The 26,130-nt window shown below is 41.2% G+C and overlaps 1 protein-coding gene across 1 annotated transcript in view; it reads left to right on the plus strand.

The window, feature by feature from the left end:
- The window catches only part of GALNT10 (polypeptide N-acetylgalactosaminyltransferase 10), a 94,696-nt gene that overhangs the window by 14,751 nt on the left and 53,815 nt on the right, over positions 1-26,130 (plus strand). The gene's annotated exons all lie outside the window — the stretch shown is intronic.

Consider the following 26,130-nt stretch of genomic DNA (forward strand, 5'->3'; position numbering starts at 1 on the left):
GGATACTTGATTCTTTGGAGATGCAGCAGCCACCGTGTAGATACGGGCCATGTACCGAAGCTCTGGAGCAAGGTGAGATATAATTTTGTGAGGTGGACATTTGGCTATTAGCCTTTTTAAAAAGAATGAAAGGAGCTAAGTTATTTCCAATTAAATCCAAGTTAAGAGATTGTTCTGTCTTGACCTCAGTACGACTATGACTTACCTGTCTTCCCCTTTTTTTCGTGCAGAATTTTTCCCCACACTTAACAGCTTTTAAATCTGCTTTAGGTCTATTTTTGTGCTATCCTGTAATATTCTTGCTTCTGAGTAACTCTGGAGATAATTAGAAAAATAGAATTAAATTAAGGGAAAGTGGCTTCACAAGAACTGATTTGTATTTCTTTAGCACGCAGGAGGCTGTCAGAAATCTGTAATGAAAAAGTGGAACACCTAACGAAAAAATGCTTCTCATGAAGTAGTATCACTCGAAAGTGCATTTATTTCTTTTTCCTCTAGTTGTTCTATAGAAAGTGCTTTAAAACCAGCTTATTTGCTGGCACCTGTACCAAAAAAGCAGCTTCCCAGGAGTACAATAATTTGACTTTATACTATGTCACAAGAACTCCATGGCTTCCTGAAAGGGACAGCTGGATTTTCCCTGGTGACTGAACCCAGTGTTTAAAGATCTTAGGCATTTTCAGTTTTCTGATGTGCAGAGTGTGTCTCTAGCTTTTGTAATTGCTTTATACTTAAATCTTCTGTCTCAGAAATGAGATTCCTGGTTTTGGTTTCTTCTTCCTTTGCTTGTCAGAGTTGTAAAAGGATCTGGCTTTAGATCCTTGACTTCTTTGTCCCCTTTTTTCATTCTTTACAATCGTTAGAGGTCTAAACGTTTAACAGGAGCACCGGCTTACCTCGTTTGAGTCATGCGTTCACAATAACAGTGTGTCTTCAGCAAAATGTTTTCAGGCTTGTTGAAGTTGGATTCATTAGTGATGAGTTCACATGGGCTTTTGGCTATATCTGCAGGTATAGGTGTTGGAGGGGGGTGGTGCTGGATTTCTATTTTATTATTTTTTTCAGCAGAGCTATGCATACAAGTGGCTCTTTCAAAGGTTGCTGTTCCTGGGTGGCATAGGAAAGGTAATAGCTCTGATAGAAGATCAGCAGGAAGGCAATGTATTCATCCTTCGTTGTCTAGTGGTAGTTGATCAAAACTCAGATATTTGTGCATGTTGCTCATGAAGTGTCTTTTGCGTTGTTAAGGTCGATCTGTGCGTAGAGTCCAGCGGTCTCCTGCATCTGGAAGGATGGAGAAGAATACCAAAGAAAATTTTCTGCTATTTATAGACTTTGTTACCTTAACGTGAATGAGTTTGGGCATGTGCTCAGTGCTGTTGGATTATGCAGTTAGGATGCTGTTCTCCTGGTTTTCTAAAAGAGAACAGTGTAAAGCATCACTAATTCACCATATATGTAATCTGTTCTTGATTCTGTGGTATATACAGTCAGTGAGGAGGGTTAGGAATTCAATAAAGAGGAGATCAGTTCACACACCTGGATTTTGTTTGAAATCACTGGGCACAAAGCTACCAAAGCCTGTAAAAACTCTCAAGCTCAAGTGAGGCAGCAGGTTAGTGAAGAAGACCCCTGAAAGCTGCTTGGTTATAGAGTACTCTTAAAAATGAAATATAATCCAGAGCTTTAATTGCATGTCTGGGCTTGTGAATTTAATGTTGACTCTTACCAATTCTGCATAGTATCTAAATGGTGCTGAACTCTATATAACAAGGAATCCCTCTCCAAAAGATCTTAAGACATGTACTGATTCTTGAAAAAGCAGAGAGGGAAAGGCAACAATTGCAGTAATATCTACGGGTTTCTTGAAGCTTATAAGTCTTTAAGTTTCTTTTGTGGTTCAGAGTAATCTTGGCTTTTGGTTGTGTTATGAAAATTGCTTCCTTGTTAGTCTGCAGGATGGCATGGACAACCTATGGCGAGAGTACAAGAGATTACTGTGATTTGCAGCCAAAATGGTGGAAGCATTAAACAGTGTTCTTCCGCAAAAGAGCTGCAGGACAACTTTCAAAAAGAACTTATTGTTGCTCAACCACTAGCCGCAAATGCTGGCTTGTGTTCCCAGGATGCTAAATGTTTGAGCAAGTGGTGGAGTTAGCAGCAGGAGTTAGTCAAGAGTTAGCTTAGGTAGATAGGTAAGATAAATTTAGGTAAATGTAACCTCTGGGATATAGCTGTGTGCTCAGTCTGAAATGGGGCTCTAGTTTAGTGATTCTTGCCCTTGGTGGTGGTTTATACACAAGTTTGAAACAGGCCAGTAACAGAGCTGAAATAATTTTTGCCACTTCCCTATTCATTGACCACAGAAGATGAGTGCCCTCGTCCCACTGCAGAGGCTGTTGTGGGAATGGAAGTGAACATGCTTTTCTGGAGTGGTGGGCTTTTAGGTGAAGAAGAAAATAATGTCCCTTTCTTCATCTTGTCCTTAGCCAACATCCGATCCCAAACAAAGTTGGCAAAAAAGGCTACGTTTGGAAAAAGACTTGGCAGTAGCACTAGCAAGGCTGGCAGTTTTGTCATACTAGACAGCTGGCATCCTGTGGATCTGATACAGTGTTTGACATCACCATTAATCTACACTAATGGAATTGCCTGAGTGGTCTTATTTTTTCCTTTTGAAGTCAGCAAGGTTGAGGGGGTTCAAGCCAGGGTGTGTAGATATGTACTCCTTGGGCTCTAATCCAGCACCCTGGTGGGAACTAACTTCTGCCGCGGAAGGCTAATGCACAGCTGAAGCTGGAAGCACTCATGCTAAAGCCAAAGTCTTGGAGGTGTCTTCTCCTGCTATCATGTGCAGCTTTAGATTCTTTCGGGGCCTACAACTTAAGATTGAAGGAAAATATCCCTCATGTGAATGCTCTCTTCTTGTATATGTTGTAGAAACTGGTAGAATGGCACTGAGGAGATAGTGTTTTGGTGTTGTTACAGTGAAATTTTGCATCTAGAAACAGAGCAGTGGACAGCTTTCTTCTGAGAAACTGCTGGTGAGCCAGTGACAGTCATGTGGAGACCCTTCAGAAAGAGAAAAGGTCTCTGCTACAGTTTTCAGTACTCCCATTTTTTTTTCTTTCTATCGATAGAAAAGTACTGTACTTCAGAAAGTTATAGGTGAGGTTATAAAACCACCTCAGCAGGGTATAATCTGCTCAGAGTAATCACTGAGGAATTGCACATACTCAATAAACAGACCATTTCCAAGGGGGGCATAAGCCTTCTGTAAAGAGTAAAGGAAATTTTGTTGGTATCCAGACAAAGACCCTTTGGCCATCTAGACTTGACTTGCTACTGTTTGCTGCTTGCTTGTTGGTGAGGAGGTGTTGTCTGAGCTGTGGATATAATGTGCTCTGCAACATATTTTAGTAGCACATAAGCTCCCTTGACCTAATTTGCTTGCTTTTTTAGTGGGGCATGGATTAGTAGGGCCTTGCCAGTGTAAAAGTAAGAAGCGGTTAATGCTTGTAAGTCAAGTCCTGTAAGACTGTGATTTGGGTAATGTCAGCTCTGTGTGAAAAATACAGCAGACTCCTTGAATATATGTGATAAAGGGTAAGCTGGGGTGATCCTGGTGCCAAATACTGATGTGCTGGCCTGGCAAATTGCATGCGAAGGGCTGGATTGTGCGGGCTGCTTCTGACTGTTGCTTTCCTTCTCTAAGCCGAGGCTGATCCCAGCTCGTAGCCAGGGCAAGCTTCCCTGGAAGCCTTAACACATTCCACAGCATTCCAGATTATTCTGAAAATACTTTCTAAATGCTGTCTTAATTAAAGATTTCTTTAAGTCAGAATTAAGTTATTAAAATGTTCCAGGCATTTTCTAGGAGACTTTGAAACCTGGCTGTACGTTCCTTTCAGAGCTGATCTATTGCCTGTTATGGACTGTGAGTAATATTGTGCTGCTTGTGGGTTACAGATAAGTTTAAATGAAGTGTATGGGATGATTTTTTTGTTGTTTTTGATTTTTTTTTCCCCCCCTTGCAGCAGTTTGCCTTTTCGTGAACGGATGCTGCCACTAAGCTGCTCTTCAGGCTGTTGCAGTGGTACAGTTGTGGTCCTTTCACAGCAATGGAAAAGGTGTCTAGTGTTCTGCAGAGGGTGTTTCTAAAATCCCTCGGTACATCAGACTAGGTAGTGCCGCGTAAGACAGTGCAAGACGTAGACTAACAGCTATTTAAAATGCTTTTCTGCACAGCCTGTGACTGTTTCTAAAGCACTCAGTGATGGTGGATGATACTTTACAAAAAAATTGCATTGCGTGGAGTTCTTGGCAACCCATACAGCTGCGGTGCTACAAATTTAACATGCTGTTAGGTGATCTGAACAAGTGCTTAAGAGACTTACTGTTGAAGACGAGCCGGGCTGTCCTCGGCCCGTCTGTACTAGGATCAGTGAGAAGAGGACATTCTTTCCTGTTATGAGTAATGGTTAAGGCCCTGAGCCTAAGCAGCTTGGTGGGGTTTTTTATATCTTAACATGCATACCTGTATGGGTCAAGTGTTTTATTGGACTGTGCTGCTGTTTGTGGTTTTTTTTTCAATCAGGTTTTTCAGATTTTAAAAGCATACTCCAACTAGCTGTATTCTGTATACCCAACTTTCTTGACCCTACAAACTATATATCAAGCCCTGAAAGCAGCAAGCCAGTGTGGTAGAGCTGTGAAGACAGGTGGTTAGCTGATCAGAAGTGACTGGCTCACTTGTATCTCTGCAGCAAAACGTGGCCGGATTGGTGTGCAGTCACATCTCGCCAGCTCCACTTCTGCAGCTGGGATGGTAAAACCACTCAGCAGCCCTTTCCAGCACAGTCCTCGTTAGCTGTGTCTAGAAGCGCTAGCACAGAAACGGCATTTCAGCAACGTTTCTGCAGCACTTCAGCATATCGGGTTGGATACGCAGTGGGTTCAAGCTCTTGGATGCTGTTGTAGGCTGCCAGCCTTGGTCCCTGTCTGGAGGGAGAAGGCACAGGCTGTGGTCAGAAAGCATCCCTTGGTGCTGAAATGAAAGTGCTGATAGATCAGCAACTGAAATTTGGTCTTTGTAGCATATTATCAAAAAGGCTGTGTATCAGAGAGAGGTCAAGTTCAGTGACAGGGTTATAACAGAGTACTTAAAAGCAGCGTAAGAGAGCTTTGGGTCTACGATATCTCAAAATCTATCTTATAGATAATTATGTTCTTTTTTGCATTTTAAAGGTGATTTTAAAGAGCTAATAGTCCTTTGTGTTCTGAAACAAGGATGGAAGGCAGTTCTCACAGTGCAAACAAGAACTTCACACTGAGGTCAGACGCTAAGCAGCGAAGGTAATTATAAATCAGTGCATTAATCTATATGCAGTTGAGGAAAAACATTCCTCTCCTTGGAGAAGAGGATGTAACGGGGCTGTTCAGATATGTCTCCCTTAAGTTTCCCAGGAGATGCGCACTCAAAATGTTAGGTTCAGCCTCTTCTGTCACTTTACTTGATAAATTGCTTTGTAAAACTTCTAACCTGGAGAAGTCTGTTCTTAGCTGTAGCCTTGCTTCCCTGCTCCTGCTGTGTTCTTGAAAGCATTTTGCAGATTTGCCTTGCTTGTGAAACATGCTTCCTCCAGAGCAGCATGACTAGAAGGAGCTTTAGGACTGCTTATATTAAAGAGGCATAATGGTTTAAGAGCTACGTGTTTGGGACAGGGGGAGCAGCGGAGCCGAGGCAAAGGGAACTGCGGGGAGCTGCTGCAATAGCTCAGGTTTTCCAGAATGTAAACTTTCCCTTGAGTAGTGTCTAAAGCCAAAATCTTGGAAGGCTCGACAGAGACGGACAGTAATCTGAGATGAGTAAACTCTGCAGGTTAGACAAAACGCGCTGAGGAGACGGAAGATGAAGGCTCGTAGAGAAACCCCTTGTAGGGGAAGGGAGGATCCCTTCCAGAGCACCCTCAGCAGCGCGTCCAGCTTAGTCCACATTCCCCTGTACTGCAGGAAGCAAATCAGCAGCTGAGCAGTCTCAACCACACTCGTGGCACGAGGCGCTGTGCTTTTGCCATCTCGATGTTCACGTACCTTATAGCTGACTGTGACCTTGAGCCTTTGGAGCAGGAAAACTGTATCACCTCATGCTTGGGTGGTTTTCAGAGGAAACAGGAAGCCTGAGCTGGAATTCAGTTTGAGTAGCTTAAAAGCTGTTCATTGCTATCATTTTATCTTACATGAATCAGTAAGCCAGTATTCATTTGAAACAGAGTTTAAATTTAAACACTAAGTTACTTTTGGGTGGGGGGAGATGCAACACTTTTGTACCTTTAATGGTGATATCCTGGATAAAACAGTAACCACAGGAAAAGGGAGAGGAGAAGGAGGTCTCCTAGGTATAGCACTCTTAAAGGAGGACTTCTGGAGCTTAGGCCTCTTACTGGACCGAATTTGGATGTGTGACCTGCAAGATCAAAATCAGATGGATTATGGGAATTGGATTTTTTTTAATGCTTTTAAAAGCCCAAAAAGTCCAATTAGTAGAATTCAATTCATGGGACTTTAAAAATTAATGGTAAGTTACCTTATAAAATATAAATCACTTGAGACTAAACTAAGAGCAGGCATATGGTTTTGATTTTTTTTTCCTTCAAACACTGGCACAGTCCTAATGCCAGACAACTTTATTTTCCTGATGCATTATAACCAGCTGCAGATGTTTTAAATGTTATCGCTTCTAAATGGGCTTTGACAAATGTCTCCTGAAAGCCAGCAGCTCTAAATATTACATGCAGAGTATTTGATGGAAATGTTGAAAATAAAGTTTTGGGAAGTAAATGTTCAGTGTCTGAATTCAGGAAGCTTGCTTTCTGCCTTTGTCCAGGGATCTACTAGCTGAAAACATTCTTTTGAGAGACCTGCAAAGATGTTAGTAAGGACAGGTGTAGACACTAGGACATATATTGCCATGGTAGTCTTGCAGAATATGCTATTTACTGGTCTTCTGTAGCTAATACTAGAAGGTGGACATTTGATTGGTAGAGCACTACCAAATGCTAAAATGAGATTTATAATAGGTATGCAACTTTTCAGCACTCAGGCAAAAATTTAGAAATACATATTCAGATATATGGATATATTGAGTTTTGTGCACCAGTGGCAATGATATGGCCTCATACTGCAGTAATTTTGTGATGTTACAACTATCTGCTTGGGATTAAGATAAAGGGTTTTAAATAAACAAGCACTGAAAAAAATCTTTATCTGTGCTTCATTGCTTTGAATTGAACACTTGCCCAGAAGAGCCTTTTCATATGGGATGCAAGATGTTGTTTGCATGTTTAAGTTTATGGCGCTGGGGAGAAGAGGGCCTGTATGGTTACAGACAGGTGCATGTGAGGTCTAAGATAAGCATGGAGTAAATAGCTCTTCGGTTGTGTATAAACAAGCAGAAAGCACCGAAACTGTAAGATCTAAGATAGCGGTTTGTTGAAAAGCACTTGGAAATGTGGTGAGTTAAGCCCTGATTCTTCCAAGTGTGAATTTCACTACTACTGGGACAGGATGAAACTTTCTAGGAGTTGCATCATGTGTTCTTTTAAAATTCAAATAGCTTGACTCACAACTGTATAATCCATTCATTTTTCCATAGCATGGGGGAGAGAGGGGAAATTCATAGGTTTTGCAGTAGACACCTCATTACAAAGTGATTCAGTATTTAGCAGCCTGAGTTCTCAGTCTTGTCAATACAGAAGGAAGGAAAGAGGCATCTTTAAAGGACAATCCAAGCACCTAAAAGTTAGATGCTTAGACAAGGTAGTAGAAATACCCCTTAGACAGTGAGGTTGCAAATAGGTAACACTTGGTTTATGTATTTAATTGTTTGTTCTTAGTAGTTCCTCAAGTGATGATGGTCATAATTCTGTGACATGAAGGGGGAGAGGGGGAATGTTGTCAGAATCTTTTCTGGTAAACTTGAAAAGAAAATAGGAATTGAGCATTATAAATAGCTTTCTGTGCTTTCTTCTTTTATTTGTGAAAGGCATTTCAGAAGGAGGTTATATCTGGTTAACGATGTACCTGATTTATATAGCACAATGTAAGCAAAGGGAATCTACCTGCTCGTCCGTGTTACTTCCCAAGATCATTCTTCCAGCTTTGGACCAGTTTAGATATAAGCCAACTTGTGCTCGTAGAAAACCCTGGAGTCTGCCTGGCACTAGGGACAATCCCAGGAAAAGATTAGAGATGGCAAGCGTCAGTGGGTAACTACTTGAGCAGGGGCCTTGCTGCTTGCTTGAAGAAACATGGCACACTGCCCTGCAGCAGGGAGCCAAATCATGCAAATGCAAGTCTAATGATTTGGATTTTGCTACTTCACATTAGTGTTTAAAACTGCTTAAGCATAATCCTCCTAGCAAATTTCTCCATGCTTTGAGATGGCAAATGTTCGCTGTTGCACACTGATTTTTAAGTATGAACTAGATATGCTGAATTCTTTTGCAGCTGAACAAAGGCACTCACTGATGCCTGGCAAAGAGGAGGCATTTTCTTTGCTTGATTTTGTTTGTTACAGGAGCATAAAATGCTTCTTTGTACTGGTGGGCTATAACAAATGAAACATTCAACCGAAGGTTGGATTTTGATGCTTTCCAATAGTGTAGTGACAGTGTTAAATATGAATATCAAATACTGTGGGGAGGGAGAGGGATTCTGCTGACTGTAGGTTGCTGTAGAGCTGCTGGTTACGTGCACTTAGTTGGGCATGTTTTCTTGTCTTACTAAGCGTTATTGAGAAAACTGAAATTCAAAGTTACTACTCATAATATGTACTGTTCATTAGTGACTGTTTACCTGGACCACGAAGAAATCTGCTTTGAGCATCCCAGTTTATCCTGAGTGTTTTGAGCTGTCTTTGTATTTACTTCACAATTCAGCATTTGCATAACAAAACCATGTTGTTCATGTGGGATGTAATAGGTGTGCATGATGCATTCCAATGTGAAAAAATCTCCCCCTTTAAGAAGGTAGAAGCAAGATGATAGTTTGAAAGGAAAAAGCATAGATATCTGACTTGCACCTTCAGTAGCTACCTCATTAACTTCTGTAAAACAGTTCCCCAGAAGAATATTTAGAAACTTATTTTGTCTGGTTGAGATATGGTAAGGGAGGACTCTACCTTGTAAAATAAGCACGGAAACTTGGAAACTTTTCTTTTATTCTGGCAAGTTTCTGTAGCAGTGGTAACCAGCAGAAAGACTGGACTGTAGGCAGTCTACATCATGCTCTGCTGTAAACTTGAAGCAGCATGAAAAGCAAGTAGCAAGCACAGCTGTGGTGTTTGAAGCTGAGCTTGATACCTGTCTGGATGCTCTGCATTAGGCTTGGTGGATAATGAAGAAACAGTGAGTGTTATTGATATGACTTTTTAGGGAGACCAGCTGATTTCTCCCTTCCCCTCCCTGGACACTGTGAAAGTGCAAGAAACTTAGAACTCTTAAAGAATCGTTCCTGCGTATGTTTGATGTAGCTGGGAATGGAAGACTTTGAGGCAAGGTGATGACTGGCTGGGCCGCCACGTCCTTTGGACAGTGAGATCCCCTCAACCTTTGAGAGCTCTTGTCCTGCAAATACCTTGCCTACAGCTCCTGCTGTGCCAAGTTATTTGTATTGGGAAATCTTCCACCAACTAGTGTGAGCATTAGTTCTGCGTGTCACCTCCAGTACGGGCGCTCACTGGGAGGCAGATGAGTTTGTTTAGTACCTTCTCCCTTGCATTGGAAAGGTGAATGCTGTTAACTGCCCACTGAGCTCTGAGAAGGGTTTCACTTTGCCCTCGTGCGGTTGAGGAGCGGCTCCTGAGTGCCTCCGCACAACACCACGGACAGCGTGCTCCCACCCCTTGTTCTGACCTCGTCCTGCAAGTGAGAGCATCAGGATCAGGCTTAACATATACCTGTTCACCAGACCTATGGATGCACGTGCATTTTTGTTCTTTACAACAGAAAGCTTGTTTTTTCCTGCCACCCGGGCTCCTCTTCTGCCAAAGTCCATTAGCTTTCCAGAGCTTTTTTTTTCCTCCAGCCACTTTGGGTGTTTCCATATCTCTAGAGTTTGCCCTGGTTTCTTGCCATAACTTCATCAGGAGACCCAAGTGCACTGTGCCCCTCTGCTGCAGCTGTCCTATGGCCTTATGCTCTGCGACCACTCTGCGTACGGAGCTGGCAGCTTCTGATTTCGTTTTTCTCTCCTGCTCCCCACCCCCCAATCCCCCCATGTTATCTTTCAGCCAGTCTTCTCTTCATCTGAGACCATCTCCTTCTTGCCTTGCATGAGGAGGTGGCCACAGGCGCTAGGGAGAGCTGTCAGCTCCCTGCTGAGATAATTAAGGTTTTCTGCTGGGGAGAGTGACAGCGTTGCTGAGGTTGGTGTCTGACAGCTGGCGAGGCTGTGCTGCTCTCACGTTCTGCAAACTTTGGTTTATGTCTTCAAGTAGCTGTGATTTTTTTTCAAATAGGGCTACTGTGCCTGGCCCAGAGCTGGCCTTGCCGGTAGGTCATCTCACAGGCGTGCAGGCTGTTGTTTTGAAGAACAATTTTCGAAGGGTCAGCATTTCTGATTAAAAGACAAACTAGTTTATCCGTTTTCAGAAACATCAGTCAAAAACATGAGTATTTTTGTGCAAGACTCAAGATTGATATAAATATTTTGAAGTACTTGGTAGTTATGAATTTTAGCTTGCGTCTTCTTTTTAAAGGAGAGAAAATGATCCTACCTTTATTGGAAAGAAGCATAAAAGTGGCTTTTGTTTGATTTTTAAGGAATTTGGGATGGTTTCTTGTCCCTATGGCCTAAATGGAATATCTTGGCTTGTCTGAAACAACTACTGCTTTTGAAAATGCCTGTAAAGGAATTTTGGAGGTGAAAGTATTTGTGTGTGTGTCCCCCCCCCCATATCGCCATGCCATGTACTGTGGATTCTTCATACTTTCCCTTCTTAGGTGAAATGTTTAGCTTACTATAATTAGAGTTACTGTGTAAAAATTATTCCAGACAGTTAGAATACAACTTACTGAAGATGGAGGATTAAGGCTTTTGACTACACAAGCATTGCTTTTTTGCATGCAGTGATCTTGCTGAAGCTTACGAGGAAGATTTAAGTAGAACAGTATTGCTGTGGAGCTATTGTTGTTTAATTGGGATCCTCTTCGGCTGTCATTGAGATTAAAATGTTAGCATGGGCTTGATGCAGTTGTGGAAACTAAAGCAAGTGCTTTTTAAAAGTTCTATATAGAGAAGATTGTTTAAATTGCAGCATCTAACTAGATTTGACGATCTGGAGATTTTAAAATGCTGTATAATTAACCAGCCAAAAATGTGTTGAATTTCCCACCTACCAGTAAGCATTTATTGATTTCTTTAAGGCTGGCACTGAGATTTCCCTTCTTTTACATAAGTGCCCTCCTGCTTTGAAAGGTTTTTAACCTCTTTAGTTCAATAAGCCTAAAAGTTAGGGAAAGTGGAAATTGGTATAGATTGCTGTGTGAGGGAGTACAGAAGTGTGAATTTGAGTTTGTTAGTGGTAATGATAGCAGGGAAGAATGGCAGGGGAAATACCTTAATATACTCTCCTACCTGATGAATAACAATCCAGTAATCCAGCGGTGTGTGTTAAGGAGGGTTTTGACACACATTGTCTCGGTGGCAGAGGCAACCTGATGCTCTTGCCCCACTTTGCAGTTTGCTTCCCCCTTGGTTGTGCTGATACAGCTCTTTGTGGAGACATGCCATAAACTAGATCAGTGAAATGAGCTGGGTTCAAAACAATAAAAAAGCCTTTTAAACCTGCTTTGCTCCCAAAGAAGACAAATGTAGAGTGGCACCATAACTCAGTGAACTGTTTTTGCTCTGCTGTGCAGAGGAAAGAGGCTGTTGGTCTGCCACTTCCCTCCCAATCTGTTCAAGGAATCTGCAAGTTTTTACTCCAGACCATGGAGAAACATGTCTGGCTTATCAGTCTGAGATTAGTTGTACTTGAAAGTACAAGGCAGGCAGGCGAGGGTGGATTTTTTTGTTGTTGTTGTTCTGATCTTTGGTAAGTAATTCTACTAAATCGCTTGTGTTGTGAATCTTATTTTTTTACTTTTGCTAAGATTGACCTCTCATTAGTGATACAGTCCGTCCTTGTCCTAACAGAACTGGTGAAAATCCATTCCTATGCAGACTGCTTCAGAACAGCACTCCTAAATGGGAATGCTGAAATGCTGACATTTGTCCAAGCTCTTTTTTTTTCTCTCTCTTTTGGGATGGTGAAGTTGCCTTACCTCTTCACACAGTGGTAAATTTATGGGAATACATAAATATTTCCTAATGTGGGAGCGCTGTATGGAGCTTTAAATCCAAGTCTCTTTGCTTGTTACTTCACGTTTCAAGAGATGTTCTTCGCAGTAAAAAAGATCAGTTCACTTAAAATACTCTAGGGACTGAATGTGTTATAACATGAGGTACCCAAGAAGTAGGCCTGGTTAAAGGCATCTGAGACAAATTATTGGGAGAGAAGTAAAAACTTTAAGATGGCTTTAGGATGTTTTCATGCAAATGTTGAAGCAAATTCAGCTGTGTCTGAAAGACCACCTGGCACCTTGCTGTGTAGTACCAAGGCTGACTTTCAGCTTGTGTGTTAGATGTGATCTGAATCTGTATTCAGTGCATGTTTTAATAGCACAGAATTACTTGAAGCTGAGTTGTTTGGTAGCATTAGATGCCTGGCATATTTATGACACTCGTGTCCTTCTATTGGAAGTGGCAGCTTTCACATGTAGCATTTTGCAAAAAGCAGTTGCTTCCTTTTATATTGTCTGTATATCTTGTCTCCCAGCAGCCTTGCATGTGCCCGCATCAAAAATTATAATTGTAGGTATTTAATAGCTTTCGTTCAGGATTCAGAATGGCACTGTTGAGGAAAAACTTGTGGCATAATGTTTCCTGATTTCGTAGGGAGCATCTCCTCATTGTGCAGGCAGATGTGCCCGATTTGCTTGGTGGTAAGGCTAAGCAGTGCCTACTTCCTGCTGCTTTTTCTGCTAAATACTGTGGCACTTTTTCTGATGCTTGGTACCCACCATTCCTCTTGCTGTTCCTGCTGTTACTTAAAGTAATCTTTCTTATCCTGGCCTTCATTGTCCTTGCATCCTTTCCCTAGCATTAGCACTGCAGAGATAATACTTTCTACAATAGTTAGCTGATTAAATGTTGCAACATGTTATAGCTACTTGAAAGCAGTTGCTGGTGCTCTTTTAGTGTCAAATTGTTCTGTGTTATGTGTCTAAACCCTCCAGCTGCCTTTTAGAAAGGTCACGTGTGTCACCTGTAAGCATATCATCCCTGTCTGCCCCCTCCCTTGGGGAGGGCAGGGCAGGTGTTGCTACCTACTAAAAGATGTTTTGGGCCCTTGCTGCAAGAGATGGTCATCAGGCTGTCAAAAGCAATCTTTATAGGCAGGCTGGCCTGTCACAAGGAGAGGTGTTTACAGAGCATGAAATTAACATTTTTGCACAGAGGCAAATAATTGCTTACAATAGAAACTTGAGTAGCAGGTTTGAAGCTTGAGCAATTATTAGTTAAGGTCAGCTGGAGCACATAGTGGTGTCCACCTCCTGGGCAAAGTCATTCGGAGCTCTCTTAGCTATTCACTTGTGCCAAAAGGTTTTAAAATGTGGTGATGTTCATGCCTCTGGTTTGTCAGTTCTGATAAGCACTTGTAACAAGCTTTGCTGCTTATATTCCTTCAGAGTGACTCTTGAATAGCAGAATATTTTTTTTGACTTGCAGGAAGAGGGAACCTGTATTTCCATTATTAATCTTAAATTATTATCTAGTAGTACTCTGATAGTAATTTGCTTTAAAAAGACTTTCTAAGAAGTATCTGTGAAATAGGCCTTTGTTATGAAAAAAGGAATTTCTAAAGGCTTTGCATGGTCAGGAGATTGGTCTAAAGGACCAGCAGGTGTTATACAGTGTTGGCTGCCTTAGTTGCTGTCACTCCTTTGGTCAGGACTTTCTTGAGCAGTGATGAAAACCTGTTTCTGAAGAATGGATACTGGCAAAATGAGTCAGATTGTTTCTTCACTTATGATACAGATCAAGATTTGAACTTCCATCTTTATGGTGGTAAGACTGGTTTGTTGTCACTAATTGTCCCTCTTTGGTCCTGGTTTCCTCAGCTACTCTCAGGGTGACTCCCTGCTCAACAGATATGCATAATGTCAGATATAATGTTTAAAAATCAATGAGTTTGAAGTAGATGAACTTTTTCCAAAGGAAATCCTGTTCTACTGTAATCAACCATGACACAGAACTTGGTAAAATGTTAAATGTAAGTGTCCAGTTAAACTTTGCAGTGGTAGTAACTCTGTCTGCTTACCACAGCTGCAAATGCTGCTTTTAAGACTTGTAGGATTGCTCCATTTTCAAAGCTTCCAGACTTAAGTAGGGAGAGAGAATATATCACTAACATAGCAAAGGCTATTCTGAAAACCTTCTTAAAATACTGAGTGTTAAACTGATGATCTTGCTAATGCTTTTCTGTAGAGCCTCGTTCTTCAGAGGCACTGGGACTTCTTGCTTTCTCTACATTGTGCTGATCTACCCTTGACCACAAAACTTTGTATACTGTTATCTTTGCCTGTTTTAAAGCCAGTGAACTTGGGCCTTGTAGAGGGAACATCCAGTCACCAGAAACAGCGTCTGAAGGGCTCCTGTTTGGTGATGGCCCAGAGCTGTTGATCCGAGTGTATCCTTCAGTCTGATGTAGGAATCTAAAACAGTGCTATTCTTAAATAAGAGTTTTATATCCCCAGGTAAAGCTTTGGAAATGCAACATCTTGTCTGTTTTGTGTGTATTAAGCTACACTTTGTCTGCTTGAACCAAAGGAGTGAATATAAAAAGGAGGAATAAGGTACTGTGCCTGTGTGCTGGCAGAAGATGCTGTTCCAGAGACGTGGATTTTCTGTCCCTTGCCTGATGCAATAGTTGGAGTGGTTTTCTGTGGGTTTTCTTTTTTGCAGTGGAGTCAAGAATACAGATTTTCATTCTGAATTCTAACTGCTCTTAAGGAGTCTAATACAGAATGGCCAAGGCATTCAGCAAACCTACTGAGCCCAGGTCTCACCTGAGTGCCCCCAGGATGACTCTCCCTCGTGTTATAAGAAAACCAAAAACCTAGGATAAAGGATATTTCATTCCCCTCTCCCAGGAAAAGGAAGCTTTAAACTATTTTAAAGTACTTCTATCCAGCGCTGAACAGCTGTTCAGTTCTAATGCTTCTCCAAGCAAGTGAAATGGAGCTCAGTGTCTCTGTGCGCTGTATGCTAAGCTGTGCAGTAGCACAGTATTGCTGGAGTTATATAAGTGTTAAAACCATAATTTTTCAGAGAACATGAGAGAAATCGCATGTACAATGCACTGCTCAAATGCACTGGAACAAGAGCTACTAATAGCACACCCTATTTGAAGGAGCCATAGCAGCATGGACTTTTTTTTGCCTGTTTGATAATTCTTGATAAAACAAGCATCTGAGCAAGTCTGAAGTTCTTAAGTCGTCCTCTGCTGTAGCCTGTGTACAACTATGCGTTTTATTTTTTCCCCTGTTTTGGTCAATGCTTAAACAGTATTCTTTCAGTATGAAGTGAGACTCGTAAAATACTAGATAAAACATGTTCAAGTCAAATTGGGAGGGTTTTTTATTCTGGTAGGACAAGCTATGAAAGGTTTATTGTAGAGAATGTCCTGCTCTGCAGCAGTTTTTCTCAGTCCCATGGAGCTTCATTAGAGTGAAGTTGGACTATGTGCTGTAGAGAAAAGAATTTATATTTTATCAGGCTAACTCCTATGGTTTACAATAACCCTGAAAAACAGGAAAAGTTCCAAAGAGTTCAGTTTTGGAGTATATTTCTACTGTTCTGCAAGAACTAGTGTAGATCTAGGAGAACGGAAAACACTGTGGTGATAGATTTTAATGTGAATCCTACTGGATGCTTGTGAGACTGTCCAGCTGTCCAGCCCTCACATACTTTAAGCTTCCACAATCTAGTCAGTGAAGACTTCCAGACCTCAAGGATTTCAGTGTGTTCTCAAGAGACAGACCTCTCTAAGGCTCTTGCAGTAAAATGAAACTTCTCAAAGTCTAGCTACCTTTGGCCTGATCAGGAAACATGAATTTTTTTGTGATTGAAAAGCCACTTCCATAATTCCAGCTGCCTTGCACTCAAGGAATTTCATATCTTTCCATTTTCCTCCTTGCAATGCTCTTGAAAAATGAGGGCTATCTGTAATACCCTTCCTTTCTGCCTGGTCATCTCTGCCCTAGTCAGCACTGATTAGCTTGCATATTTTCTGTGTATAATGCTTCTCTAAATATCTCAGGATGAAACGTGCTCTTTTCAAACAGTAGGACACTGATTCATGCAGTTCATGCTTGTCATCAGCAAGAAATGATAAAACAGCTGTTGAACAGCTGTGTAAGTGTCATTCTCATCTTGCATTTGTACAGTTAATTCATGTATTCTTTACTCAGCCTTTAAATTTTATCCCAAATCTTTCTGACAGTTTCTGCTATTTTGTTGGGACTGCTGTTGAATTTTAAACTTGTTCTTCCCTCAGCTGGCAACATCAGCAGATCTAGCAGGCATGCTTTTTATTCCAATATGGAAACTGATAGATAATTTTATAAGGTCTAGAAAGATTGGCAAAACTCACTTTGATAACATGACTTGAATGTTTGCATCAAAACTTGTAAATTTTGATTAAAATTTGAATTCTAATTTTTATATTAGCATTAACCAGACTGTTGTATACTCATGATTGCCTGATTTAGTGGAGTGGTGTAGCTTCTCTCACCTGTCTGTGTAGATTCTTACTTGTCCCAGGAAGAAGCTGCTTGTTTTTTAGGTTTGTTCCAGGCACTCATATGGTCAGCAGCTGTCTGCCTCCCTGTAGGTGACACCTGAAAACCTGTACATTGATTTTTGTATCGGGCAGATCTCTTTCCCACGTTTCCCCAGATGTTTGCCTTTTTAAATTAACTGGTAAGATGTAGTTGTCAGTTACTGAAAACCCAACGTATTTTTCAGGTGCCAAGAATTCTCAGGGGATCACCATGAACTTGTGGTTGAAGGTTGGCACTTCGTACTTAACTGTGTGATGTATGTATTCTGCAGATCTTTATAGACCGTGAGCGATCTCTTGGTTTTCTAGAAGTTTCAACACTGAAATAGGGTGACGGTTTTGTTTTTTGTTCTTTGGGGGTTTTGGTTTTGTGCTCACAGCTCTACTTCATGTTCCAAGTGGAATAATGCAACTTGTGCCTGGTCTTGAGTGGCAGCTCGTGGTTCCTGACAATGAAGACTGTGTACTGGGGCGCTGCGACTGTGCAGGGCTGTGGACCAGCCGCTCCGCACTGCAGCGGGCAGCAGGGCTTTTCGCCACGGAGGGCGCTAATTCTATTTACTGTCTCCCATCAAAAGAGAATTGGGAAATGCATACAAAAGACAAGTACATCAAATGACTTGACAGCATAAATAGGGGGAAATTGCAGGTGGCATGGTTCAAATGTTTTAAAGTACTGAGATAATAGCAGGAAGTCTGATCCTGAGAAGAGTGTGATTAATCTTGGCGTAGACCAATGCATTCTCTACTGCTTGATGCTGTGTGCTAGTTGTCTGAGCAGCAGTTAAATAACTTTTGGAGAAGAAGAGGCGTGTTAAATATTGCTTTTTAGTGGTGATACTTTCAGTTTAACATAACACTGTCAAGAAGCATCAAGTCTGCCAGGAAGCTGGTAGAGAATTTACTTTAAAATTCTTAAAATATCTGAAAGGAAAATACTGATACTCCATTGCTAAAAACACCAAAAGCATGGGTTTACTGTATAGCTAGTAAGAAATAGCTCTGTGCAGAGACTAATACTAGCAGTATGAACTAGAAAGCAAAATGAGTTGGGCTTCTTAAGGGTGTCACCTGAAGTAATAGGAAATATGCACATTTAGTTGATAAACAATTATTTTGCTAAACCAAAGCTGTCACAGGTTACCAGTACTGTTGGTCAAACTAGGAGCTGTTTGAGCCTGGAAGGCGAGTGAGCAGTGTCAGCACTGCAGATCTTAAATGAGGAATGTAGAAAATAGAAAAAACGTATACAATTCTCTTTGCTTTAGCAGAGTTAGTTGTAACTATTTTGTTCGAGTGATGTTCCTGAAGTATTATGTTTGCATGTGATTGTTCCTGGTAGCAGAAGACAACAAGAAAAAAAAGTAACCTCTGAAGATCTCAGCGAGCCCCCTGATGCCTTGGGTTCTCCTTAAAATCATTTTGGCCTGGTTTGTTCTTCGGCAGACACTGGTGGCGGGGAGATGCAGGGGGATTCTGTGCTGTCCATCCACACTTCCAAGGACAGTTCATCGCTAGACTGCAGCTCTGATGTGCTGAGAAGGACTAGCTGGTGCAGTCTGCCTGGGGCTTGTTGGTGGTACTAGCAGGCGAACAGCACTGGAAGTCTAATGGTTTGCTGTTCTCTGGTTTTGAGTTTGACTCACTCCTCAGCAGATCGTGTTGTCATTCTCAAATTTTGCCTTCTTTCAATTTCTTGATAAACATTTCTATAATTTTATGTGTAACTCCTAAAGATGCAAAGATAAATAAAGGCTCAAGAAAAGAGCTAAAATACAGCCATGTTTTTCCCAAAATACTTTGGGGGAAAGCAATTTCTAAGTTTGTGCTGCTTGCTGTGGGAAGAGCTCTGTCTCCTGGCATAAAACTGGAAATCTGAGTACCTGACATGCAAACAAAATGAGAATTATTGTTCCTGTTCCAATCTCTGAGTAATTTCTGTTAGGGAGTTTGTGTGAATTGTATGTGGTTTTCAATAGCAGTAAATAAATTTTACTTTTCTGGAGCATTTCGGAACAAAGAGATTTATAGTTCTGAAGCTGGTGTACTCTGCATCCTGACAAATCTTTGCCCCTCAGCAGGGCATGTCATATGCCCTTCAATTTTACTTGAGTAAGTTTGTCATCAGCCCAATTCTTACGAAGTACGGTAATGCTCTGATCCACGCTAGTGCTCTTCTGGCAACTGCCTGCTGCAGAAGTTGTGATGCTTATGGCGTCTTTACCACCCTCTGCTCCCTTTTCTAGGCAAGATCCAGAGCACGGTTCTGATGACTGTCCTGGATGGTGACAGTAGTTCATCTTGCCTCGTAACACGTTTATAATACAGTCTCTGTCTTAATTGTGACCACGAAGCATAAGGCATCCTGCTAGTGTAGTTTGCACATCAGAAAAGTGTCAAAACAGACTTGTGCAGCAGGAATTCTCTCGTGATTTGTTTGCCCTGTGTAAAATATCTAGACCTCCTCCTGCTCCTCTGGGGGTCTAGTGTACGTATTTTTGTCCTGGCCTCACTTTACAGCTTATTCAAACATTAGTACCCATATCCCTCCGTGTTTCTGTTTTTGTTTGTATCAGGTTTTCCCAAGGATTCACTCTCCATCCAGGTTCCCAGTATTGTTTTGTTGTATTTCACTTAAGCTTTTTTTGCTAAAAACTTCTTTTTTTTTTCCCCTCTGCTCCCCACCCCCACCCCCCACCCAGTCTTTTGAGGTTAAAAGTGCCTGCTACAGTTTCTGTGGAATCTGAAGCAAACATTTCATAGAACTTGCAAATTCCAGGAGTTCCTATGTGTTTGGAAAAGCTACAAACTCTATTTTTTTTTTAAGTGAACAAAGTCAAATTTGCAGTCATATGTTTAGCGTTTACCTACTTGCAGCACTGAGTGGAGGTGTAAAGTCGTGTTTGTCTAAATATGATACAGAAGTGAAATGAACAGTATGTTTAGGACACAGGATGTTTGTTGTGGTATCTTAATGAGATGTCCAAGGTGTGATTCTCTGCTAATATTTAAAATATTTGGAGGGTGTGTTCATTTGAGCAGTTCTTGGTTGGCTTAACATTCCTATAATCTGATCAAGAATTTATAGCTCAAGTGCTGGGAATTCAGGGATATGATGGAATTACAGGTCTTATAAATCCTGCATGTCTATTAAATCTTAATGCAGATTATGCTGCATATGCAGAAATGCCTGACTAATCTATAAATCTAACTGATAAATCAGATTTCAAAGTAGTACTCCAAAGTATGTTTGTATAGTAAACTACTACAGCTTGTGTGCCTTTTGCTCCCGTTAAGTGAAGCACAGGTATATGCAAGTATCTGGTAAGAACCTGCTTGTTTGTATTCAGATGTGCCTTTCTCAGACTGATTTCCAAGCCAGCTTGTTCTTCCTTCTTTCTCTAGCTTGCTGTATCATTTCCAATAGTACTAACTGCTGTGGAAAAATTCAAAGTTTATTCTTAAGGATTTCATCCTTATAGCTTCTGCCAAAAGCTGTAGTCAAAATGAAACTTTCAGATGCACAATAAAATACTATATGCAAGTTAGTTTCTTGGGGGAGCTCACCTAGTTTTGAGGGTTCCCAGAAAGCATGTAAAGTAGAAAGGGAAGGAAGGTGGGAAGGCAAGTCTTCAGTCTCATTTGGAATGGCAGTTCAGAGATGACTTCTCTGTTTCCACACTTCACGCGTTCGCTGTCAAAGCACCTCATGGTAGGACCTGAAGCAGTGTGACTAACATGTCGTGTTTTCTATCTCAGCAGGAGGAAAGCTTGGGGAATAGTCTTATTTGGGAATTTTGTAATGTGCTGCTGTATGTTAAAGCAAGGTCAAAGAAATGTGCCTATTGCTTGAGGGGGAAACTGAGAAGGTTTGTGAAGCAACTAAATGCCTGCAGGAGCTTATTCCACAATTCTGGGCAGATCACTCAGAAATGCTTCTGTGTGGGAAATAGAGTGTTTCTGTAGATTTGAAGGACTTTAAACATTTCAGTGAACAGCGAAGATGAGAGAAAGCTGTCATGGGCAAATTAAAGCAATGAGTTCTGTTCTGAAGCCTAAAAATAGGCCAGCTGGATTTTTAACAAGTGAAGGATGGTCTGAGACTGAAACTATAGTTTGCACTTCAGCTGTGCTGTCGCAAGATGTGCTAAAACCTAGGGAGGAATTTGCTGCTTAGTGCTGTGCACCGCCTTTGAAAAGGCATAGTGCATTTGGAGGCCCAGATTAAATTAGCCAGCCAGTATGTCTAGAACAGCAAACACTGCAAGACCATAATGATTTTCTAAATGCAAGTGAAGAACAAACTGTAAAGTATTAGGTATGGTTAGATGACTAAGCTAGATGTCAAATCACTGTCCTCTGCTCATGTCTTTAGACCTTAATCAGTTGATGAAACAGGACCTTTCCCTAGATGAAAGTTTGTCTGTGCTAAGGGTTTTTTAGCAATTGAAGCTGAATAAAATCAGTTAACTGAAGCAATGTAAAGAGGAAAAAAGTTTTAGTTGAACGAAGTACTGATGTAGCATTTGATGCAGAAAGCTTTCTGCATAAAACATACAGAGGTGGCTAAAACTGGGTAATGCTAAAGCAGCAGGCCATCCTATCCACCAAGGAGCCACATGCCTGTGCTCCTGCAAAGAGCATATTTCTTCAGTAGCTCTGCAAGCAGCTACCAAGTGTCCCCACGCATTCTGCTGACAAGGTTCTGCTCTGTGTCCTTGTGCACAGAGTCATTGAGCTGGTTCTGGTCTAGCTGCAACTTAATTAGCTGTCAGGATATGGACCAGTTCAGGAGCATGCATAGTAAATTTTGTGGCTCTGCTTCCTGAAGGACCTAGGCAAGTTATTTCCGTATGTCTAAGCATGACTTTCTCAAAGAAAAGCACAAAGCTGAACATGGATTTCACCATTAACAGTGTTTCTGCTGGGAGAGAAGAGCATGTTGGCTGAATGGTAGGGTCTTGGCATTATTCAGGAAACCTTCAGGTCTGATTGGAACCTGTCACTTGAATTTGAGTCACAACACAGCTGTGAAGACATATTTAATTTTTTTTGCTTCAAAAGCACTTAATCATTCCAGGTGACGTACTGCCATTTAGTCCTGCATTGCCTTTTAACAGCTTCTGAAATGTTGAAGGTATGGATTATTCTAATGTGGCTTTTAAACTTTTGATTGACTGAATAGCTTAAATTAACCTTTTGAAAACACTTGGATAGACCGCAGGACAGGCTTTTAGCAGCCTTCTTTTTCAAATAGTATACTGTCTCTGTTTCAATAAATGAAGACCTTTGGTTATGCTCAGCTTCCTGACTCAGGAATAATGTCTCCAGCTGGTGTTGAAGTTTTCTTTGTTTTTGTTTTTGTTTCCTCATCAGATCATCTGAAAGTCCCAGCTGCTTTGCATACCAGTACCTTGGATGGAGGCTGGTTGCTTTGCATGGATGTTGTACCCATTTGTTGGTCAAATCATTCTAATAAATATTTGACAAGCTAAAAAAAATTTATTTTTTCATGTACAGTAAGACTTTGTCCATTTATTTATGAAATAGTTGCCTACGTTTAGTGTGGATAGACCCACAATCATTAAAAAATAGGCTGCTTTTGCCACAAGAGGAGGGGCATTCCTCTTGACGTTCAGACAGACCTGTCTTCCCTCATGATTCCTGGCTTCCAAAACCTCTCTTGTATTTTAGGGTTTTTTTTTTTTTTTGGAAGCCTGGAGAGAAGCTGGTGCTGCTTGGGGGTGAGGCTGGACGTTTGTTTCCATGTTGCTGTGGCACAGGTCACGACAGCTAGGTTGCACGCGAAGTGCACGCTCTTGCCTTAAATCGTCTGCTGCATCAACCCGAATGATGATAGGGATCTGAGTTCTTTGCCCACGCTAAGGTTAACTTGCCAACTCTGGAGCTTGTGCCAGCATGTGTATCTCAAACCACCGTGCGTTAGCGCAGCCGGGTCGCGGTGCAGCGTTCAGAGCTGCGGCGCGGCAGAGGAAGACCACCCTGCCGAACGGTGGTGCAGGCAGGGCGTGGGGAAGCTGCTGCCTGGAGGATGCTCGCTCTGAGGCAGCTCGGGAACGGACCCCTTCTTTCTACTTTCCTTTATTTAGGCGGAGCTTCCTGGGAAGTGAAAAATCTTCCTTCTTGCCCTTAGAAGCTAAGTTTGCGTTAACATTAGAAGAGGTGATCCAGCCTTTTTTTGTGTATCCTGTCGCTCGCTGAAAATAGCCGGCGGTTGTCAGGGATGGCTCTGGGGTCCTGAGCAAAGCAGAGCTCTTAAAGGAAGCTTGTCTGTTTATTTTATGAGCTAACTCTAGCTAGGATGTAGGCATATCACTGTCTCTTCCTCAGGCTGTGACTTTGCTTCACTGTAAGGATAAAAGAATGGTTCTTGTTTGTCCTGCCCTTTCCCTTGTATTTTTTTCTAGATTACTTGTCTTCAGCATCCTGTTGTAGCACATAAATGGAAGATATATTTGCTGAAGCGCTAGGATAAATGAAGAGACCTGGAATGAAACAGCCTCTTCCCACACTGTCACTGAATATCATAGCTCTTTAGGCCTGAATGTGGCAAAAATCAGCCAAATAAATGTTTGAACAGAGTTTGAAGTCTGTATGGCATCACAATTTGCATGCGTACTTCAGCAAATCCCTTGTACAGAAAGCAGTTGGCTTACATCTCCATCCGCTCTTCTTTTATTCTGGCTGGAACCAGGCACACTAAATAGCGATTAAACAAAAGATTAAAATTCCATTTTTGTGTGTTTGATGTTTGAATGCTAATCGATTCCTTTGGCGGGATGTTAAGTAAAAGCATGGTAGACAACAGAAGGGGCTTATTTACAGCAATCTGTCTAAATCCATTTTCAATATATTACTTAATATGCCTTTCTACTCTAATTTATTTTCAGTTTTAAAGAAATGAAGGATGGAAACAGGCAGGAGATGAGCTTAAAATATTGCTAGAGAAGTAATTGTTTCTTAGCTGTAAACAACTTCCAGTATTTAAGGAAAATAAAATGTACTTGAGCTGAAACAGAAGCTATGGGCTTGCTGTAGAATTAATGGGGAAAATTCAATGGTGTGTGCACTTAGAGCTTGACTAGATGACTGTAATGAACCTTTCATGCTTTGAACTCTCTCCATTTTTGCATTGCTATTTACAACTGACCATTTTAAAAGTGAACAGACTTGCAAAATGAGAAGCTAAGGTAGAGTAAAACAGAAAATCCCAAAGGCTTGTAAAGGTGTCACCTGGCGTTTCTGTTCACTGACCTGCTTTATAGGGACAAAAATCCGAATGTTTAATGCTGACTTAGTCAACGCATGCGGTGTTGGTAACTGCAGAATTCAAACAGTGGTTTTGTATTTACAGTTGAATGTAGGTAAGGGTGGAATGTGGTGGCAGGTTTTGAACAAGAATAATATGCCTCTTGCTGTGTAATTAGAATTCATGAGAATTGAAGATAAAAGTGAAAACTTATATGAAATGCAATATAACAGGTAAGATGTAGCTCTCTTCAAATGGGAAGCTTGTTTAATAGTTAAAGCAAAAGTGAGTTCTGGAAAACTTGCTGTGTTCTGCAGAATGCTTAGATATCAGTCTAGTGCTTCTATTGAAAGGATATCATCAAGTTATTTAATTTGCATAATTAAATCAAATCCCATGCAGCATCCCTGAAGGAAGCCACTAAAAAAAGTAGCAGCGTGGTCCCTGTATGCTGTGTTTAGATTTCTGGAGCTCAGATGTCTTTTACCAGAAGAGAAGTTTCCAAAATCACATCAATATCAGCATCCTGCCCAGTGCCATTTTTGGAATGCGGCAGACTTTTGCGTACACGTGCATTTATTCCCATGGTGGTGTGCTGCCTGCAACTTCACATGCTGTTCTGCTAATAGTGATCATATGAGCATAAAAATTGCAGTTGAGGGAAGGCAAATGTTTATTATCTGCACTGTGATTTTTTTTTTTTGGAGGGGGGAGTCTACTTTCATTAGTTTTGAACTTTAATGAGAAATGCTGCTGATCAGACACAGTTGCAGCTACACTTTCATTCCTGGGAGCTGGTAGTGGGTGCTGGCAAAGGTCACTCAGGCAAAAACACTGACATTTTTTCTAGTGTTAAGTCTCTTCAGTTTAATGCTCAGCAGACATTCTTGACAGAACTTGTCAGTGATTCACAGCAGATCTTGCAATTATGGTATTGTAATGGTGACCTGCAAAACCAATATAAGTGTTGTATGTTTGCCTGCAAGTGATGCAATTAAACGAAATATTCTAAACCCTTAACACCCAAGCTGAATTAAAACTTAATGGAGCACTTCTGAATTGGATAGACTAATATAATGTACCTTCCCAAGACGAATAAAGCTGCAGAACACGACGTGTCTGTCATGACCATCTGTAGATATGTCTAGCTTTAAAGATTTAAATGGTACTTATAGAAAGGTATGTCACACTAAAGGAGATTGATGTTGTATTTATCTTCTGTCTAGCTTCAGTTCTACAGGGCAGTAACATTATACGCACTTCAGGCAAAGGAACACTAATGAATCGCCCCATGCAGTCTGTCTGTCTTTCCCTTTCTCTTTTCTTCTTTGTCTATGCTAAAATGAAGAAAGATCCATTCTTTAAGTCTCCAAGAGAGAGCTGAGGAATATGTTCCATACAAGATGTATCTTGACTCATTCTGTGTGCCTCCCAGTCCAATACTACAGTTTGGAAAGGTCTAGTTAGCTAATGCCTGTACTCCGTCGTTTCCTCTCTTCCTTAATTTAAAGTTTGCAAATTACTCAGGTCTTCCACCTGATATATGGCCTGGACAGTTGAGCTTCACTCAACTCAAAGACTTTTTCATGCTTGAGTTTATTTGGGGCTGAGAGATACAGTACATCTTTCTCCTAGACTGATGGGACACAGAACACATTGGGTTCTGCAGATAACGTGGTGGGGCTTTTGAACAGAACTGGAGGACTGTATGCTACTGCTTTCATTCAGCATCTCTGACTAAATTACATGTTTGGCTCATACCTCTGAGGGTATTTAAATTCTACTGCTGACCTCTGGAGAATGACTTGAAGCTGTGCATAGAAAATTCACTTCCCTATTCATGTTGTTTTATACTGAGTGCATGAACCCAAGGGTGACTGCAGCCCGGGGGCTGGAGGCGCTCACCCTGGGA

The sequence above is a fragment of the Rhea pennata genome, chromosome 14 (assembly GCF_028389875.1).
Source record: "Rhea pennata isolate bPtePen1 chromosome 14, bPtePen1.pri, whole genome shotgun sequence".
Classification (NCBI taxonomy): Eukaryota; Metazoa; Chordata; class Aves; order Rheiformes; family Rheidae; genus Rhea; species Rhea pennata.